The sequence below is a fragment of the Ailuropoda melanoleuca genome, chromosome 11 (genome assembly GCF_002007445.2).
Source record: "Ailuropoda melanoleuca isolate Jingjing chromosome 11, ASM200744v2, whole genome shotgun sequence".
NCBI classification, from domain to species: domain Eukaryota; kingdom Metazoa; phylum Chordata; class Mammalia; order Carnivora; family Ursidae; genus Ailuropoda; species Ailuropoda melanoleuca.
The window spans coordinates 100,101,852-100,123,878 of record NC_048228.1 but is presented as its reverse complement, the minus strand read 5'-3'; the positions used below and the strand labels follow the sequence as shown (position 1 = coordinate 100,123,878).

At 45.3% G+C, this 22,027-nt stretch overlaps 1 long non-coding RNA gene across 1 annotated transcript in view; it reads right to left on the bottom strand.

Annotated features, from left to right (window-relative positions):
- Positions 1–20,118, bottom strand: part of LOC109489589 — a 49,983-nt gene extending 29,865 nt beyond the window's left edge. The window contains exon 1 of the long non-coding RNA XR_004628933.1: positions 19,838–20,118. This is a non-coding gene — a long non-coding RNA (uncharacterized LOC109489589). The remainder of the gene's footprint in view (positions 1–19,837) is intronic.
- Between the last annotated feature and the right edge of the window lie 1,909 nt (positions 20,119–22,027).

Genomic DNA, 22,027 nt, shown 5'->3' with positions numbered 1-22,027 from the left:
TTTAAATAAAATGAAACATGAGAGACTATGGACTGTGAGAGGCAAACTGAGGACTTCAGAGGGGAGGGGGTGAGGGAAGGGGATAGCCTGGTGATGGGTGGTAGGGAGGGCACGTATTGCATGGTGCACTGGGTGTTATACGCAACTAGAAGCATCAAACTTTACATCGGAATCTGGGGATGTACTGTATGGTGATTAACACAATATAATAAAATAAAATTTTAAAAAAAATGATAAATATCTACAGTCTCTTATTCAAAACCCTCAGGGCTAGTTTTGACTCAGAATGCAGATTCTTTTTTATTTTAGTAAAGTAATACAACCCAGGTATGATATATACTTCCATTCCCAGCAGACCCTGACCAACGCCCAGCAAGAAAATACATTCATCCTTCTGAAGCACACCCCATGAAACCCGCTGGAATTACCAAAACAATAAATATCTTCGTATCAGCTCAAGTCAGTTTTGCTGCTAGATAAGTGTGGGTGTCAAAATGCTGGGTAAAACTGAGTTTTCAGGGCTTTTGGGATTTGGGAATTAGAGGTAAGTGTTCTGGACCTGTGCTGGAATATTGTAAAACCAGCTAAAAATAAGTGGGGCAACTCAATTACTGATATGGGAAGTTCTCCAAGAAATATTGTAAAGTGAAAAACGTACCATGTCAGGCAGTGTATACAGGATGGCGTCACCCCTGTTTTACACACAGACACACAGGATTGCAGATGCATAGACTATCTCTGTGAAAATACACAAGGAACCAATTTTGTTTTTTGTCTCTGGAAAGGATACTAGGAAATAGGAGTCAAAAAGAGACTCCCTTTTGCTTTATACACTTTGGAATATTTTACAATTTATAGAGAGTGCTGCATCACCAAATTAAATTAAATGCATACATGAAAATTATCTTGATCCCCTCCCTGAAAAGCTTTTCCCAAACACCCTCCCATCATCATTCTGACACATCCCTGTGTTTTATTCTCTTCCTAGTGCTTTCTACCAGTCACAATTTCTTCTTCATTTGCTTCTCTTTGTATTGTTGGGATCTCTCTGTAAAATGCAAGTTTTGTATCCACCTCATTCCCAGTTGAAGCCCAGGATCTAGACAGTGGCTGCTGCTGAGGAATTATGAGAAACTACGATTCCCACACCAAGGGTCTGGCTGAGGTATGAAGTTCAGGGTAAATTATGCAAGGTTCATGGGGCACCTGGGTGGCTCAGTCCTTAAGTGTCTGCCTATGGCTCAGGGCGTGACCCCGGCATTATGGGATCAAGCTCCGCATCAGGCTCCTCCACTGGGAGCCTGCTTCTTCCTCTCTCACTTCCCCTGCTTGTGTTCCCTCTCTCGCTGGCTGTCTCTCTCTCTGTCAAATGAATAAATAAAAAATCTTTTAAAAAAATATATGCAAGGTTCCATAGCAAAACCTGCGCTTGGTGTGCAGAAAAAGGTGGCCCTTCTGGTTGTCCACAAAGGACACTTTTTGAATTAGTTTCCCATAGAGAGGGAGTCTGGAAGCCTAGCCACACTCTCACCTATGATCCCATTGCAATCTAAACTTTGAACAGGTGTCTGGTAAGGCTAAGAGGTTCTGAACACATCCCTTCATCTTGCCCTGTCCCACACCTGCTTACAAACCTCCCTGCAGCCCCTCCGCCATGAGGTCCACTCACAAAACCCTTTGCCCTGAATAACTCCACACCCCCATGTGTACAACATGGGCAGCCCCCCTGCCCCTTCTGCTCCTGAGCCATTTGCCCCAAAGGTCCTTCCTGACCATTGTCTGCTTAGCAGAACCTGATCTTTCCTTTAAGGTACAACTCAAAACACCATTTCCACCATGAAGTCCTCCTAAGTCCCTAAGAACCAACCAGTTGCTTCTTCCTCTGTTCCCCCAGACACTCGGGCAGGCAGCTCACTTGTGGAGCTCACCAGACCTGGCATTAAAGTTAGCTGTTCCCATGTTAACATCCCCAGGAGAGTTTGAGTCCTGGAGAGCAAAAACCCTACTCGAATGAACAGTTCTCTCTTTATTCCCAGCGCTTACAATGGAAACCGGCACCTTCTTAGAACATGACTTGCTTTAACTTTTATGCCAGGAAACAGAGGACAGACAATAAAAATATTCAAAAGCAATATTCCATGCTGTGAAAGAGAGTAAGTGCTTGGGAATTCATTAAACCCGATTTTGAATCTTGGCTCTGACACAATTCTGTAACCTTGGCAGTTCTCTTAACCTCTCCAAGCCTGAATTTCCTTGACTCTACAATGGGCCAATAAGACCTACTTTGCAGGAATAAGACAGGGATTAAATGACAGAAAAGTAAGAGGAGCTGCTGAGCCAAGGATGTAGCTCATAGTAGGCACTCATTAGAAGGTACTCCTTCAGCTCCCTGTATTACATGGAAGAAAGGATGGGTAAATAAATGAGTGCCTATGGAAACATAGTAATCTTGATATTTACTGTTATATAAGATTCATAATTGGGCCATACAGGGATTAAACTTTTGGCCTCTTTCCCCTCATCACAGGTCCACCTTGGTTAGGATAACCACCATTTAAAGGGATCGAACGGATCCAGAAGAAAAGTAGACAGCCCCTGGTCCCTTGCACACGACGCCATTCCCACAGGTGCAGCCACCATTCCTCTGAGCCTTCGGATCAGAAATGAATCTTCTGAAATCCCATCCAGGCAAACTTAACACATTAAGATTTTTCTGACTCTTAAAGAAAACAGAAAGTGGGACGGTGACACCCTGTTCCAGATTCTGATTCTCTTTCCCACCAGAACCCGATGAAAGCTTAAGGAAGACTAACGAAAAAGCCCTGCCCCAAGTCAGGTGTCTGTCGGTGTTTCTGGGAAGTCAGACCTGGACCTGGTTGTCTGCTCCAGTTAGCAGGTGCTTCTGTTTATGTTGGGCCACCTGCTCATTTCCTGACCTGTCCCCTGGTTGCTGTTCTTTCTGCCTTCAATTGAGTCAGAGGGACTCAGCTCTTTTGCAAATGAGAATCATGAAACAATTGGAAGTCAGCTAAATGACCCTACACTTGCCCGCTCCTGCCTATTACCCATCCAAGAGTTGGCATGAGTTACCACAGGCATGACGCATTGAGCTGCATTCTGTTGAGTCAGAAGTGCCTGATACACAGATAAACATGACGGTGTGGTTCCAGAACTCTCCTCAGTTGTGATATTTGTGACACGTCATAATTCCTACTTTGTAATCAACATGCAATTCTAGCTTGACCTTCTTTGGAATCTTTCCCTGGGGGGGAAGGAGACACTATCCCTCTGGGGCACCGATACAGCATGGGCCACTTTTAAACCTCTGGAGCATCTAGGCACTCAAGTTTTCAGAGGCCTCTTGCATACTTTATTAAAATAAAATGTATCCACATCCCAACGTAGCTATATTGTTTCATTCAAGAAAATGCCAAGGATTATAAAACTACTTCCAAATTTGTTTTAGTATAAATTGTTGGCTTTTCTCCTGGTTGTTTAGATACACACACACACACAAAATATATAAAACACGTGTGCACATGCATGCTGACATCACGTAAATTTTCATAAACATTTAATCCAGCATTCATTCATTTTTTTATATTGAAGTTTTCTTTACGCCCTTTGGAGTTGCTTTTTTTTTTTTTTTCAAATAACAGTCATTTGTATTGAAGTCCATGAAAAACTCACAGGTCCAAAACTCTGCTCCAAGTGTCTCATGAATGAACTGGGTCAGAGCACAGCCCCTTCTACTTGGTAGGTTGGAGGAAAGTACATTTTCATGGAGGTCTCTCCATTTGCCTGTAAATCCTTCCGGACAGGGCCCTCTGTTAGATATGCCACATCTGTATATGCAGGGGGCCTCCACAGAGCGGGGGCCTTAGGACACTCTCGAGGAACTGAGGCTCACCCAAAATGCTCCTATTACATCCTCCATCAGATTGTTTCTAGTTTTCACCCTATGGGAAGCTACTAAAACAAAACAACACAAAACTTGCCACCTGTGCCTTCTTTTCTCCTTCAACAAAAACTTCATCAACTCAAATCCCATTTCATGGTAGACTTATAATATTCCTTTCAATAGGGCTGGAATGTGAAGGTTGATACAGAACTTCAAACTATAGAATGTTATTTTCTGGGACTGTAGCTCAGCCATGTAATTTTGCTCCAGGCAGATTTCAACACGCTAGGTCTGAGCTGGAAGATGAATGTTTCATGCATTTATTTCACTTTAAAACCAGAAGGTTTTTTTATGTTATTGTTTTGCACATAAAATCTAGGCAAAGACCGTTCTCCCACAAGATTTTCTCTCAAGATTGAGTCCAATGGAGAAGTCTAGAATGCCCCACCTAGTCTCCTTTTCCATGAAAAGAAAACTGACTCTATTAAAGAAGTATTATGCATTAGGCACTGTGCAGAGTGCTTTTCATGTAGGTTACTGCCTTTCTAACCTTGGAATAACCTTGAGGAGGGTAGATAACATTGATCCCATTTTACAGATAAGGAAGCCAGAATTCAGAAAGGTTAAAACCTTGACCAGAATCAAACATCAAAGACTCATTAAAGCCAATATTTGAAATCAATTCTCGACACTCTACAATTATACAGAGCTGCCTCAAGAGCTGATTGAAGAAAACAAGATATTAAAAGGAAATATATTCTGTGCATTTTACCTGCTGGTTGTATCAGTTCTGAGAGCATTCGCCCATCAAGAAAATGAGACTGAAGTATTATGCACTGAAGACACGTAGGAGGTCCAGTGTTTGGTGACCTCACTGTCTGCATTCATTCCAGAGAGATTAATTCCCCTGATGGCCTTTGCAAATCCTTCTCAAATTTCCCTCCCTTCCCACTCTTACCCTTATTTGTAGATTTTTTTTTAAGGAGTTCCTAGATTTTTATAATTGCCTTATGGCTGACCTCCTTGATTCCAGTACTTTCTCTTTCTTCTGCCTTGTCTTTCTTAGATATCAATTTTGGATAGGTCTCCTTCAAATATCCCGTAGAGGCCCTATGAGGTGAACACTGCCCAGATGCCCCTTCAATGGAAGTCTTGCTGTCCCAGCGTGAAAGTGCTAAGGGCAGATGCCCGCATCCCGGAGACCCTTCAGGGATGCCTCAGCTGCAGAGACGTGTCCCCCCACCCCCGTCAAGGCTGCATCCCTTTCTGGGAGCCCCAAGTCCAATGACAGTTTAATGTGAGATTATGAAGCATCCCGGCCATCTTGGCCTAATTCAGAATAACTCTGAAGAGTCATTCTAGCTCCAGAGCCACTTCTGAGGGGTGAGAGGAGGGTGTCAGATAGCACAGATCGACTTGCCCCCATGCCCAGTCCTGTTCCCTTCCTCTGTCTCCCTCCGGTGTTCATCCCAAGAGAACTCGTCAATAAATATGGCATATTAAACTGTTCAAAGTCAGCTTTCCAGAGAACCCAGCCTGTGACGCCTTACCAGGGGGAGGGGAGAAGGGAGAGTTCAATTAAGCAGGATCACTCGTTCTAATGAATTGCATTTGTTTCTTCTTCCAAGGCACCCTTCAACCCTACTGCAGCCATTATTTCCAATGATGTTTGAACATTTGACCAAATATATCATCTGTGATGAGAACCTTACTTTATTTGCTTAGAAACAGGATTCATAAACTATGAGAAAGACCCTCTGCAAATGTACCCATAAATATAATTGACTCAGCTGACCTTGCCTCCACTGCCTGCCAGGTATCTGATCGAAACAGTTCAGTGGGATCTGCCCAGCTCTAGACACACCTGTGTGGACCCTCTGACACAGACAGTATAAAGATGGCACAGGTTGGCTTATGAACCGTCTAAACTTACATTGTGGAGTGAGGTCTGTATAAATCTATTTCACTAAACAAGTGACTTAAGGGAAGTTATTCACTCCAAACTACCAAATGCCTACAATGTACTCTGACATTCATTTCTGATTACCACTCATAAAAATACTTAACCAGGTGTGGCTGAAAGAAAGCATATGTTCTGGCCCAGACTGGATTGTTCTTCCATTTTGCACTGACCAGGTTCTATAATCTGCCTTTCTGTCTCCTCGTGCTTCCACGTCCCTCTACCCTGTGATGTCCTTCCCTTGTTTCAAGGGCCCTCCTCCCAGTTTAGTTTCCTACTTTAGTTTATGTGTCATCTTAAAAAATTGTGTTAGATAACTTGGTCTGTGCAGTGTCGGACAGACATCTGCCCATACTGGTCCTTTGGTCTGAGAATGGCTGTACTATTTGCACTGACTGCATATGTCTCTCTCATCTGAGCACTCTGTGTTCCAAGCGCTATCTTTGTGTCGTATGCCATGCCTTTGGCTTTTACACACACTATATACGTTGAAGTAACTCACTGCTGGAGGTCTGAGCTCATTATGAGTTCTCTAGAGATAAAACCAGATGCCATGACACTTTCCGAGTTTGAACACTTGCATCTCCTGGCCGCTTAGGTGGGGATTAGCTTTGTCTGGGGATTCTGAAATTTAAGAACCCACATTCATAATCATGCAGACTATATTGGTTTGCTTCTCCCACTGATCGTCCCAAAGCATACTGACTCTATTTTGGTTTTCTAATTTCTCAGCATGGACCTCTGCTCTTCAGACACTAAGACCCCTGTTATTCATTGTCTCGTGCTTTTCTACTCAATTTAGATGTGATCCCATGGGAGTTCTTTAAGAGGACCCAATAAATGGCTACCTTCCTCCTTATTTAAGTTCAAATCAATGGATAAATAAGACAAAGGAGGCAGGCAGATGGGGCCAAAGTTTGATCATTATTAAGCTAATATTAGAGAATTGAGCTTATATCTACAGGCATTTGAACTTTCTAACACTGAGTCCCAGGATCAGTCAGCATTATCCACCAGCCATGCAGCTCCAAGACAAGGCAAACCTGAGTCTGGAGGGGTTGAGTCACACACATGTCCCCCAGTTAACCCCTAAGAGGAAGAGAAGCTTCTTTGCTCAGCTAGATTCTTCCTCTAAACTCTACAATGAGGAGTTATTCCTTGCCTCCAGGGAACAAGGTCAGGCGTGATACAGTAATCAATGTTTATCTTCAGGAATTAAAAACATCAGGAATGGCTAACATTAGTATCTATAATTGTCCCTGGATATATCCTATGTGACAGACGCTATTCTAAGCCCATTACATTTTTTAGCTCACTTAATCTGTTAGGGAGGGACTATTCCTAACCTCCATTTCAATAGTTGGGAAAACTGAGATGCAGAGGCTCGTGAGCTTGTCTGGGGTCACTCCAACAGGAAGAGGTAGAGCCAGGATATGAATCCACAAAGTCAGATTCTAGAAGCAAGACAACCCCTGAGCTGTGGTGGGTTCAAGATCTACTAGGCATGCAAAACTGCTCTTTCTTAACACTTCCCTTCTCTACAGTCCACTCTGCCTACCCTTCAAGGAAAGTCATGAGCCCCGGTACTTCCAAAAGTCTTCCCAGTAAAGCTGGGGGGCTGCATGAACAGCCTTTGCCTTTAAGCCTACTCCTCACAGCCCGAACACTGTCGACTTTGTTCAAGTGTTGACAGAAAGTAAGGGATGCAAGGATGAAGTTGAGAGATAAGGTCTGATTTTTCTGATCTGTTATTAGGTAACTTCAAGTGAATGAAATGATGTAAAGAAAAAATGGCAAAATGTAGAGTCTGCTTTGTATCTTGCAACTTAACTTTGCGGTCTATATTCTACCACTTTGTGGTATTAATATGAGTGCCTGCTCTGTGCTGGGCACTGTTTTGTGTCCTGGGGAGAAAGGGCTGAAAACAAAACACACAAGGCAGTAAGCTAAACCTCTCTGATCTCAGGGACCTTACTGTCTAGTCAGGAGGCGAGCTGGATTCTACGATCACAGAAGCATGCTGCAGCACGCCAGAGTAAGTGTTGGGAAGAAACCAGAACGGTGCTATGGGAACAAAGCACGGGGGAAACCATCATGTCTGGGGCCCAAGATGTCAAGAAAACTTTCCCTGGGGAGCCATTTAGCTACAAGTTGAAGGATGGGTAGCTACTCACGGCTTAAGATCGGTTAGAGCAGGGAGCACATTCCAGGCAGAGGGAACAGAGGGGCACAGAGGCTTTGGGACAGGAGGCAGACTGGAAGTGAGAGGCAGCTCTGGTGGCTGGTGCCTAGTGGAGGTCGAATTAAATGAGGCTAGAAAAACGTGGAGGCCATATGAGGAAGCTTGGGATTTATTCTAAGAGCAATGCGAGGTTTTGCTTCATGTGTAATTTATTCACTGACTCATCCACTCAACAGATATTTTTACAAAATCTACAAGGGGCCAGAATCAAAAGATGAATAAGACAGAACCCCTCTCTCCCTCTCAATTTGTCAGTTGGGGGAAGAAGACAAGGAATAATTAAAACGCATTTTATTATGGTGAGACAGGTTTGTCTCAAGAACTACAAGAACACAAAATGAAACGTTAACCACATGCACTGAAGGAAACAATGAAGGGTGAAAGGGAACCAACCGGTCTATTCGCAGCAGAGGGAAGGACATATGCCCCAAAGAGCATGGTCAGTCAGGAATCTCAGTTATGAGAAAAGAGCTGTGAATGACCTGTCAGGTGGATGGGAATTAGAAGGAAAGGGTATGTCATGCCATTCTGACGTGTTCAGACTTTATCTCACTGCATCTCTGTTTGGGCTGTTAACAAGAAAATACCACAGACTGGGCGGCTTAAACTCACTGAAATTAAAAGCACCAGATGAGGAGATCTGGAGGCAGTGGTGGACAGGTAAGGAGTTCAGGCCTGAGAATATTGACTTTAATAAAGCAAAGGTGGAGAAACAAAACATCTAAGCATCCATTCTGATGTCAAGATCATTACTGAGTATAAAGTGAGTTTAAAAAAAATAGGGATTCTGTTGGTCAACTGAGGAGTAAACTTGAAATTCATAAAGGATAAAAGTTTGTTTAAAATGTGCATTTCTAGGGGCGCCTGGGTGGCACAGCGGTTAAGCGTCTGCCTTCAGCTCAAGGCGTGATCCCGCGTTATGGGTTCGAGCCCCACATCAGGCTCCTCTGCTATGAGCCTGCTTCTTCCTCTCCCACTCCCCTTGCTTGTGTTCCCTCTCACGCTTGCTGTCTCTATCTCTGTCAAATAAATGAATAAAATCTTTAAAAATAAAATAAAATAAAATGTGCATTTCTACAAAGAATATTCTTGGTAGGTCTGATCCTGATTCTTAGTTCAGCACGGCCCTTCCTATCAAAATTGCCCCCCAAAAGTTGAAGTTTTTGCCATAGGGCACTGCACTGACACAGATTATATTTCCTTCTAAAGAGCATTCAGGGGTTAATTCAGACACACAAAATTGTAGTCAGCCTGGGACATGTGCCTTTGGAAAGATATCAGTCACCATTTACTGTGTTCCCAGCACTGGACACTTCCCTTTGTTATAAGCCTCCAGAACACCTCTGTCGTTAGCTAACATGGGAACTCAGAGATAATCAGTGGGATGAGGGGCATCTTACTCAGACAGCCTGTATATGGCGTTTTACAGATGAGGAATCTGACACACACAGGAATTAAGTAACCTGCCCAGATCACAGAGCTGAAGTAATGGAGTCAGTTTCCAAAACCACACGGCTTGGTTCAAAACCCATGCTCTTCCACTTTCCCAAAGGAATCTTCCCAGTAGAATTTTTACTCTCTTATTTAAAAAAAAAAAAAAAAAAAAATTGTTACCACTTTCCCGGTTTGGACTGACTGTATTTTCCCGTGCTTGGATGGGGCCTCCGAACAGGACCACCTTCACAGGCTCCACTCCCCCAGCTCAAGCTCTCTGGCTGGTTTCCTGCCCCTCCAGCCCTGTGCACTGCCAAGCATATTGGTTTCTTATGGCTGCCGTAACAAATCACCAGAAACTTAGGGCCTTTAAACAGCACACATTTATTATCTTACCTTCTGCAGGCTAGAGGCCCAGCACAGGGTCTCCCTGGCTAACATCAAGGAGTCAGCGGGGCTGCAGTTCTTTCCGGAGACTCTAGGGGAGACTCTGTCTCTTTGCTGTCAGCCCCACCTGCCTCCTGGCGGGCTTCCTCCATCTTCAAAGCCAGCAAATCAGGTTGAGAGCTTCTCACGCTGCCAGTCTCCTCCACTCTCAAGGACCCTTGTGATTATATCGGGCTCCCGTGGCTAATCCAGCCTACTCTTTCTCTCTCTCTCTCTCTCTCTCTCTCTCTCTCTCAGCCCGCTGATTAGCAACTTTATTTCTACCTGCAACTTTCACGGTACTTTGTCATGTAACCTAGCATATTCCCAGGTTCTGACGTGGACATCTCCAGGGGCTGTCATTCTGCATACCACACCAAGTATTTCCAGGTTCCCTGTCGGCTGAGGCTGTGTTTAGGGATAGAGACCTTGGAGATGGTTCTGATTAACTTATTAGGGAAAAAAAAAAAAAAAAACGTGGGAGAAGAGCTTTCTAAGGCATCTAGGATGGGCAGCGTAGACAGGAAAGGAGGATTTAGCCTAACAAGAAATCACTAAATTGCTAGGACCAACCTGCCTCTTTTAGAGTCTCTCCCCAGCCCTATCAGGCCAATTTTGGTTCTCCATCCCAGAAACTCCCGGTGGGTTTCTGAATGTGATTTGGGGAAGGTGCCCGCCTGCCATAGAAAAGGGTATAGACTTACCGGTGGACATTCGAAGTGTGTCTCACATCCCATCAGATGCCTCAGGGGGAGGGCGGTTGGATGAAGAGATCTCAAGTTGTCGTCGCAACCCCTTATCACCCCGTGCTGCTGCTTCCCACTCTCTAACGTCCCTGTGGATTACCCTAAAATCTCACCCAATGTGTTTGTAATTGGACGCCGGTGAGGGGTCACCGTGAGCACACGTGCACACACAGCACAGACACCCCGGGCTGTTCCTGCATGGAATCTTTCTTCCATTACATCTTTCCCGGTTTCCTTTTAACCCCATTTCACTCAGCTGCATGTGCTGCGGAGGGAGGAATTGTGACTGGAGTGAAGCTGACTTACTGGATCCAGCCTCCACACACACCCCTCTATCTGACCTTTCACCTCCCTGGGCCTCAGTCTCCTCACCTGTAAAGTAGAAATCACAACACCTAACTCACACATTTGAAATAAATATGAAATGAAATTCTATCTATGTATTTGTTTAACCCAGCCCCTGGCACACGCTTCGTGTCAGTGTCCTTTAGCGTCGGTTCCCATCCCCTACAAAGCTCATGAACTAATAATAATTACAAGAACAACTCAATTGCAGCAAACATTGATTCTGTGTTTCTGTGTGCCAGACACCACCCTATTATGTGCTTTACACGAATCTTCACATGGAACCTTCCATGTGTCACACAACCAGCCAATGAGGTGCTAGCCTGTGCTACTCACTTTGATAAAGAAATTAAAACCCAGAGAGGCTGAATAACTTCTTCAAGGTCACAGGTGAAGGAAGGTGGAGGGGAATTTAAACCTAGATGGGCCAAACAATGAAGATAGCATTCTTAACTTACTTAGAAATAGCCTGGGCTACCAATAGGACAAAGGGAAAAAAAAGACTTAAAAAAAAAAAACAAAACCCAAACTTTAAAAACATCCCATGCCTTTTCTGGCCTTCTGTCTATAATTAGCACTCCAACTTCTGGCCACCAACCATATTTTTTCCTCTCAAGGTCTTCCACCACCTGGATTCCAAAGCCCAGAAAAAGAGGAAGTATGCTGGCCTGAGTAATCTGTATGGTCCCTGAGTCTTCTCCCATCAAAAGGCTAGCTTTGCCCGGGAAGCAATTAACACCTTATTCACAATTGCTGGTATCTCTGTTTCTGTTCAAATAGACTTGCTGACAGTTCCCCCAAACAGAGCATTTGATTATAGACATCATCTTCGGGAGGCTTTCAGGGTCTACATTCTGCTAGAAAGAGCAGCACTGGGCTAACAGACAGGGAAGATAAGCCCCCCAGAGTCCTGCCCAAACTCATTCTGGCAGAAGCCATGGGGTATCTTCAACCTGGGAAAGAAAGTGTATAACTGATTAGAACCCAAGATTGGCAGAGCAGGCAAGCCCCCATGACTTTGAGCACCAGCAGTCTTTGGCTTGGCTGCATATTAAAATAATCTAGGAAGGTTTTAAAAATACTGATGCTTGGATCCCAACTCGGCAAACTGAATCAGAATCCCTAAGGGTGGGCCCAGTCATCAGCAGTAGTTTTAAATCTCCCAGGTGATTCTAGTGTGTTGCTAGAGTTAAAACCCAATAATGTGTCCTACTGACTCTTTCACAGATGAAGAAACTGAGGCCCAGAGGAGTCATCCTTGCCTAGCAATGACAATTGTCACCATTTGAATTGTAACTTCAGCTCACTAACGTGAAACCAACCTCAGGAATCAGTAAATGATGGGGGAAAAAATAAAGTTAAATATGAAAGTTAGAGGAACCAAATTGACTACTGTAAGGAGATGCTTTTTGAAAATGCAACTACCCTAGAACTGATTACATTTATATTCCCTCTATTTGCTCATTTCTCTGAATCATCCCACCAACCCCGATCAACCATGATTGGCACCAAAGCAGAACCATGCTCCCTTCATCTCTGCATCCCTGCTTCTGGCATAGTGTCTGGCCCAGTGTGATGGGTTACACTGTGTCCCCAAAAGAGATATGCTCAAGTCCTAACCCCTGATACATGAGGTTGTGACCTTATTTGAAAACTGGGTCTTTGCAGATGTAATTAGGCTAAGATGAGGTCACACTGGATTAACGTGTGCCTTTAATCCGATAGAACTAGTATCCTCATAAGAAGAGAAGAGAAACAGGGACACACAGGGAGAACATCTTGTGAAGGTGGAGGTGGAGACTGGAGTGATCTACCTAGAAACCAAAGAACACCAAGGACGGAAGGCCACCATCGGAAGCTAGGATGAAGCACGGAAGGAATCCTCCCTAGAGCATTTGGAGGGAGGATGGCCCTGCGGACACCTTGACTTACCTTGAAGCCACCTACAGACAGCTCAGCACATACTGTGGGGTCCTATGCCTCTCTCCTCAAGGGTGTTCTCTGGCCACAGAACATGCCCAGAACTCCTAAGGTAGGCTAGATGGGTCTAGGGTTGACCAGGGGAAACAAACCTCTAAACAATGAGGGAAGGGATTTGACAGATAAACAGGCTAGCTCTTTTGTTCCTCAGTAAGACAGATGGAAAGAGACATCTTTCCAGTGGGTCCCCAGTGTAACTGAGCTTCAGCTGCACACAGCAGAGACCTGCTACATCAGGGGTCCTCAAACCATGGCTAGTAGCCCCAATCAACTGACACCTGTTTTTATAAATAAAGTTGTATTGTAATGCATGCATGCCCTGTTATTTATATGTTGTCTATGCCTGCCTTTGGGCTACAAGAACAGGGCTGAGTAGTTGCAACAGAGGCTGTATAGCCAGCAAAGCACAAAATACAATCTAGTCCTTTACAGAAGAAGTTTGCTGACCCCTGCTAAGATGAAATATATTTCATTGTTTTCCTTTCCTTCCCCGACTTACTTCCCCACTACTTGGCATTGCTTACTGGGCTCACTTCCCAAATAACCTGCATCCAAATCCTTGTGCTGTGGTTGGCTTCTGGAAGAATCCAAACTAAGACACTGTTAGAATAACTTCCCCATCTCAATGCCCAACTCAGTGTCTGGTACAGAGTTAGCTCTCAAAAATTTGTTATATAAATGAATGAATGTTAAGTAGAAAGAGGCTGCTAAGTCCCCAAATTAAAGAAGCCTATGAAAGGGGACAACATCGCTAAGAGGGACCCCATGACCAGGTAGAAGAATGGACAGAGGTTTGATATATGCTGGATGCCCTTTCCCTGCTCAATTACCACCCTTGGCTTCTGAAACCCCAAGATTTCTACATCATAAATAAACTTGACCCTTGCAGACACAATCTCTGAGAGGATAAATAAATACTCCTTCCAAGATTAGGCATGTGGTACACAGTTCCCTCTGTCTGAGCCTTAGGACAGGTGCTTTGATAAATTCATTACATAAGCAAATGAAGATGCCTGGAAGGAAAGAGGGGGCGGGTACAAAAAGAGGAAAGACCAAGGCCAGAAGTTGTCACACGCTCAGCACTCTCTACGTCTGGAACCGATATCTTATCAGTTCTCTGTAGTAGATAAAGATATTTTTGAACATTTGCCAGAAGGAATGTCATATGATAGGATTTGAAGGCAGATACACCCAGTCCATCATACTTGAGCCCCTTCAAATGTTTCCCAAGCATCTTCCATGTGCTACCACTAGACTCAGCACCTTCTCATACTTGGCCAATGTGAAGGCTTTGCTTTTGTTTGATACAGAGGGATCCTGCCTCCCAAGTTTTGGGAATGATAATATCACCTCCGATCTTAATGGTGGAGAGTCACCTCTGTGCTGCTGTGTAAGGCACTGTGGTGCCATCAGGACAAACCCATAGACTTCCTACAGCTCTTGCGGAAGGCACAACTGACCTCAGACCCCAGATGTTGCACCTGAAGCCGACTTCATTGACACCAAAGCCATGTCCCTTCGCAGGCTGCCTTCCCACTATGCCCGAGTGCTGCCCCTTCCTGGGACATGGGCTCCGGGACTCCTTTCCCAACCACCTTAGGTGCAGGACTTCCCGACAACTTGGTCAACCCTCCCTTAGACCAAACAGTGGTCTGGGATACTTCCATACAACTTCCTCTCCCTCTCCCCTTTATATCTGAGGCTCTCCCAGCCTTCACAAACTTGCTCCCTATTGCCTTTCACACGGGAATTTCCCCCAATAAAATCTTTGCATGTTTAATCTCGTCCTAGCGTCTGTGTCTAGAAGGACTTGAACCAACTAGGTTGGCTCATTTAAGTCTCACGATTTCTATCTCTAGTTTTTATAAAGTCCTGAGAAATAAACCCACAGTCAAGCAGTCAACCAGGAAAGTCTTAGTGCTTCAACTCAGTTTCTCCCAACTCCAACATGTCACTGTCTGCACTGCTGACCCTCCAGATAGATTGTCTTCTTCCTCCACAGAAATCTTCATGAAGATTAGCAGAAGGCATCAGGAACTTCTTGCATTACTTATGATAAATATAGAGACTAAAAAGGAAATACATGGTGCTTTGAAATAATGGACCATGTGGGTAAAAAGACAAGCTGAGGGATTTATTGTGTATTGGGCCAGATTCTGTGAGGGAGGGAAGGAAGACACCCAATAGCCCCTCTCATGCAGATGACGCAGTGACTGAGATGTTCAAAACTGTTTAGGGGATTCTGTTTAACAAGAAACTGTAAAGAAATATCTGTATGGTTGATGGAAAAGAAAACCTTAAAACACTATTTTTAAAAAGCAAGAAAGGGAAAATAAACCAGTTAGATTCAGATCGGTGCCTCTACTGAGGGATTTAGGGTTTTTGTAATTCTGGAAAATTCATCCTATACTTCATAAACAGGCAAAGTAACAGGTGAGTGGCAATGCTGGATGACAAAATATAGAAAGCCTCTACAGAGCTACCGTCCCTACGACAAATGATTTTTCTCACCCCCTCCCTCCCTGGCTCAGCCCCTCAGGCCCCTGAAATCAGCAAGGGAAGCGTTAATGCATGGCAAACCTATATCCTCTAGGAACCTCTCCAGCTCCTTGACCAGAACCTACTCTGATTGGCCCAGCATCACTACAAACAGGAATGTGTTGGCTGGATCATCTTCTCCAGACAACCTTCCTGACCCCATAAATGGTGTCATCTGCCCCTCTTGCTGCCCCCCGCCCCCGCCATAATTCCTCTGCTAATCTCCATCACAGTCTATGCCACACACACACTTACACACATACATACCGGGAATTACATGATTACACAATTAATTACAGGTATTACAGGTTCACTTGTACTATGTTTGGCACATAGTAGGAGCTCCAGGAAGCCTAGATGAATGGCTGAACACATATGGAAGGAAGTCCTGATCATTGGCGATGGCAATTGTTTTGTTGTTTTTCTCTTGACCAGTACAACCAACGCATTTTCTGAAGTGGTCGTAATACATCTGAATGTATATTTCATACTTAAATATAAAATTCTTTCTAATACACCTCACTTCTGGCTGTATCTTAGTTTTGTACCTTACACTCAATGACTTAACCTGTCCAAACCTCACAGAAACCATGGTATGACCTGGACTTTACAAGCCAGTGCATACACGTGGCCACTAACAAAGCCCACAGTGTAGCCACAAAAGACAAGCCACAGCTAAAATGCCACTCCACTGGTTTGGGATGAGAAGCAGCATTTGCTGAGTAATTTTCTTATACCAGAAACTTATCATTTGTCACATTACCTTCACCTCATAAGAACACTATGAGGCCCTGATTGCTATCCCTGTTTCACAGGTGAGTAAAATGGGAGCTTGATAAATCTTACCCAGGGATACACAGTAAAAGAAGCATGACCGGGGCGGGGGGTGGCCTGGGTGGCTCAGTTGGTTAAGCATCTGGCTCTTGTTTTTGGCTCAGGTCATGATCTCAGGGTCATGGTATTGAGCCCCACATTGGGCTCCATGCTCAGCAGGGAGTCTGCTTGAGATTTTCTCTCTCCCTCTCCCTCTGCCCCTTCCCCTGCTCTCTCTCTCTCTCTCTAAAATAAATAAATAAAATCTTAAGAAGCAGCAGCATCAGCATGACCAGGATTCCAAACCAGGACTGCCTAACTCAAAGTAAATGGCTTTCCACATAACCCCCAAACCAGGTCTTCTGACTCAAGGCCATGGTCTGTTCTGACAAGTTGATAGCCAGGGAGCTCAGGCTCTCCTAAATATTCCTTAAGGGGTGTAGAGTTGCAGTTGTGGGTCTGCAGAAAGAATAGAAGAGGACAGAATGATTCTAGGAGAAGCCACCCAAACACACTGGGCTAGAGACTAGCTGCTCACATCAGTGTGATGTCCAGTGCCAAGAAATGACCCAACACATCTTGCCTACAGCCCAGAGGCATACAGAGTTCAGAAATACAAGACTGTACACTCTCTGAAGACTGGGACCACGTCTTGCTCATCCTTCTACCATAAGCACCAGGCTCAATAATTGTATATGGACTTCAACTGAACTGAATTCTTAAGCCAGTGCTTTCAAACATAACAGCCTTTTTAAAAGTATTAAGGAAACTGGAGGACAGAAAAAAAAACAAAAACTATGAAAATTGGAGAGGGTCCAAAGTGAATATGAAGAGATTTATTTGAGAGAAAAATTAAAGGAGCCAAAATGCATGACTTGGCTAGCAGACAAAATATAAAGAGCATAAGATCCTACTAATATGTGAAAGGTACAAACAAGAATAGAAAGTACAATTTCATATTTTTTGTTTAAGTATCATTAACATAGTTGTTATATTAACTTCAGGTATACAATCATACGGTTTTTAATATTGTGTACAGGTGGAAGCAACAAGAGAAATGGTCTGGGGGAGAAAATAGGCATGCCAGTAGGATCCAGGAACAGAGGAGTGGTTTGCAATGACGAATTTAGAAAGCCAAGCCACTAGACTTAATGCTCTCTCTTTTTTTTAAAGATTTTATTTATTTTATTTTATTTTTTTGACAGAGAGAGAGACAACGAGAGAGGGAACACAAGCAGGGGGAGTGGGAGAGGGAGAAGCAGGCTCCCCACTGAGCAGACAGCCTGATGCAGGGCTTGATCCCAGGACCCTGGGATCATGACCTGAGCCAAAGGCAGACGCTTAATGACTAAGCCACCCAGATGCTCCCCAGATTTAATTTTCAACATGATCTTGGCAAGCCACGGTACTCATTCATTCATCCATCCACCTAGTATTCATTGAGCAGCTGCTATGTACCAGCGGCTCTGCACACAGTGGCCTGGCCACTGCCAGTGAAGCTCGCCATCTTCCAGAGAAGAGACACATCAGCAAGTAGAAGAGAGTTTCACCATGGAGGCTGTAGGAGCACATACAGGGGTTTACAGGACAAGGAAGTCTCCCTGGGGTAAAGATGGTTAAACCAAGACTACAAGAATGAGGAGACATGTTTCAGTGTAGACAGAGGTAGAGGGGTCCCAGGAAGGAGGAGTTCCATGTGAAAAGGTGCTACAGACGGAATACGTACATCCTCCCAAAATTCAAATACCAAAGCCCTAACCTCCAACCTGGTGGTATTTGGAGGTGGGCCTTTGGGAGGTAATTAGAGTTAGATGAGGTAATAATGAGTGTGGGGCCTCCAGGATGGGATCAGAGCCCTCTTGCCTCTTGCCATGTGAGGACACAGCCAGAAGGTGACCATCTAAAAGCCAGGAAGGGGGCTCTGACCAGTATCCAATCCTGCTGACACCCTGACCTTGAACTTCCAGCCTCCGGAACTGAGAGAAGATGCATTTCTGTTGTTTAAGTCACCCAGTCAGTCCATGGTATTTTGTTGCAGCAGCCAAGCTGACTGAGACAGAAAGGAAGGAAGTGAGAGAGCAAGTTGCTGGCAGAGAATTGAAAGAAGTTTACTGGGGGAGGGTGATCAGGGGGTAGGGGAATAGGGGATGGTGAGGTAAGATTCAAGAGAGGGGCAGGCAAGGGCCAGGACTAGCCTTTTATGTCAGGCATCTTAAGAACAAAATGGAACTACTAAAGGGTGATGGAGCCAGGGGGTTGTAGGATCAGATTTATATTCTAGAAAGTTCTTTGGGGAAGAAATATGAAGATAAAGTTGGATCAGTGCAAATGGAAGAACAGAGACTGGACGCTGTTCACTAGTGCATGAAAAATAATTTAAAAAGCTTCCCTACGACAGTAACATATGAGCTGAGTGTCAATAAATGAGTAGAAAATTGCAAAGGGAAATCTTGGCAGGCACACGGCCTAGGCAAGGCAGGGATGGGCAAAGGATGGAGAGCATCAGAATAGCAAAAACTTCTTGTGGCTGCAGAGTGGCATGAGTGAGCAGAAGTGCTGGGCCAGGACAAGAAACACCTTGTGTGTTAAGCCATGGGAGTACAGACTTTCCCCTCTACGCCAGTAGGGAGGAGCAGTCAAGCGCAAAGATTTGGGCTCATAAATACCAGGGTTCAGGGCACCTGGGTGGCTCAGGTGGTTAAGCATCAGACTCTTTGATTTCCGCTTGGGTCATGAGCTCAGGGTTGTGAGACTGGGCCCTGCGTCGGGCTCTGTGCTCAGCGGGGAGTCTGCTTGAGCTTCTCTCTCTCCCTCCCTCTGACCCTCCCCCGACGCATGCTCTAAATAAACAAATAAAACCTTAAAAAAAAAAAGAAAGAAAGAAACACCAGGTTTCAAATCCCAGCTGTGCCACAGCCTGCGTGCTCATGACCAACTGACTAATGGCTGTGCCTCAGCTTCCTCACCTGTAAAATGGGAACTCTGTATTGAGCAAAGGGTTTGATGCTCAGGGAGTTGCTGAAGACATGATGGGACCTCTAAGGGGTCTGGAACAGACATAGAAGCAGAGGAACCACATTCTGTGTACTCTTAGGACATCACATGAATGCACTCTTGCTTTTCTTCTCCAGAGAGCCCCGAGAGTTTAACTTTGGACCTATGTAAGGAAGTTGAGTGGTCGAAGCCCCCAAAGGCTCACGTCATGTTAAAATGTAGTTTTTCTTAGAACACAGAGCTAAGCAATGTGGAAGCTCTGCAGGGCCTCTGATTCTCGGTCTGATGCTTCCTGAACTCAAGGTGCCTCAAGGTCTCTACCTGGCAATGACCTGCCTCTTCATGCCCAAGTACCATCCCATGCCCTGACCAATGCATGCCATCACCGGCATGAGAATGGCAGCAAGAAGACTGGTGACAATCGGGTGTGTCCTTTCAGCAGTAAGCCTCTCTCCTACCTCTCCCGGGCCTCCAGAAGACAGTGCACTCACTTGACCCTCCAAGCTCCAACCAGGCTGGGTAGCTGTGACCCAGGAAAACGTGCCATCTGTCCTTGGCCTCCAGCAGGTGTGGGATGGTCCCCAGACCAATTCAGTATGCCTGCCCCCTGGACAGCCCCACTTATGCACATGCAGCCTAAAGCCTGATGATTTACTGGCTTGCCAGATATGACCCATTGTAAAGAGGCAACCTCAGAACTCTAACCATTGTGATCAAAGCCCATTCCACAGAGCAGGTGTGCGACCTCCCCCCCTCCCCCAGGTTACTTTCTCTGTGTCCTGTTTCCTCATCTGCAACATGGGGATAATAATGGCACCCACGTCCTGGGGTGTCTATGAGGGCCACATGTTTTAATAGGTGTAAAGCATTTAGTAAATGTTTACTACCTCTATGATGGTGATGAGTTCAGGGCTACTAAAGGCTGAGGAAGCCTGGTTCTCCTTCTTTGGAAGAAAGTATGGTGGGCTGCACAGGGGGCCTGTCTTAACACGTTTCACCAATGTACACACACTGAAACACCTGCCTGGGGCCCCCACCATCTAACGTTGAGCTACTGCGAAAGGCACATCTCTACCAGACAGCTACCCACAGTAAGTTCTCCTGTCCTTCCAGGAAGCCTGAATATTAGAGCAGAAACAGTGAAACCAGGCTGACCTCCTCATCTTAGAGGAAGAACACCTAAGACCAGAGAGGGCAGTAACAGGTCTGAGGTCACACACCTAACTGATGACAGAGCCAAGTCCGTAATTCAGGACTCTTGCCAATTAGCCTCATGCTATGCAATCAGTCTGTAGTGAGGGGATGCACAAAGTTACCAGCATTCACTAAGGACCTACTATGCACCAGGCCCAGGGGAGAGGACTTCACATTCATGATTTCATCACATCCTTACAACACACCTAAAAGTGGATGTCGTTATCCCCATTTTGCGTGAGGAAATAACAACTGAAGTCCTAAACCCATACAAATGTGCACTACGGGCAAGGTCTCTTCTAATGTGTGTGTGTGTGTGTGTACTCATTTGCTCATTTGATGCTCGTAACAGCACCTTGATAAGGCACAAAACTGTTCCCTTTACACATAAGGAAACTGAGGCACAGAACATTAAGTAATTACTCAAATCACAGAGCCAGTAAGTGACAGACTTCAAACGTGAATCCTGGAAGCTGGTCTCCAGAGACCATCTCTCAACTAAAGAGCGACAAAATTCTTTACCTTGCCCATGTAGAGCCAGGATTCAATCCAAACCCAAATGACTCTGAGAGCCTAGGTCTTCCATCCATCCACACTCCTTCCTGACCCCTCCTGGTGTCTGGCTGTGTCGGAGGCTCAAGAGACAGGTAGTGGCATTTCTAGGGCCTTCCCTGAGCCATTGAGCCCAGCAGAGCAGCCCTGACAAATCTGCAGGGCTGGGGGCCTGCCGAGTCCAGTGGGAACTGCAATGGGGATTAAGAGAAGAGAACGCAATTTTGTTCCTGCCTGGCCCCTGGCCAGGATACTGAGATTAGCAGAATAACTGCCAGATGGGTTACTGAATTTCTGTGCATTCCAATTACCAACATCTAAAAGCCCATTTCCCATTCCAAGCCCAGAGCGACTCACAGCAAATGTCATCCTTGCTCCGAGAATGCTCGCCCCGCAGGTCACTTCAATTTCCGAGCTGGCACATTAACATGGTGGGCGTTTTCCTCCTCCTCTTCTGGCTCTTTATCTTTCTGTTTTCATTGAGCTGAGCTCTGTGAAATGAGTGGCTGCTCCCCACCCTGCCCATACCCCAAACACCCTGCACTCCACACAATGGACAAGGAACAATGCCCCCCCTCTCAGCAGAGCCCAAGGCGCGCTGGCAGGACAAGGACACCTCTGCAGCGGACCCACACGCCAGCTCCCGCCGCTGGCCGGCTCCCCAGTGTGCCAGCTGGGGCTTTTCACTAATGTCAAAGCACAGCACCTCTTTATAAAGCAAAGCTCCGCCCAGTCTGCAGGCCCCCTTAGACCTCAGAAAGGCTTTCTTCTCCCATGGCGCCAGGCCCACACTGCTGCATTTGGGGCCCTCAGACACTGGACTCTGAGCCTGGAATGAGGGGGACCCTTTTTCATTTCATTTCAACACTTACAGAACATCTACTAGCGCTTGTGTTTGGAGC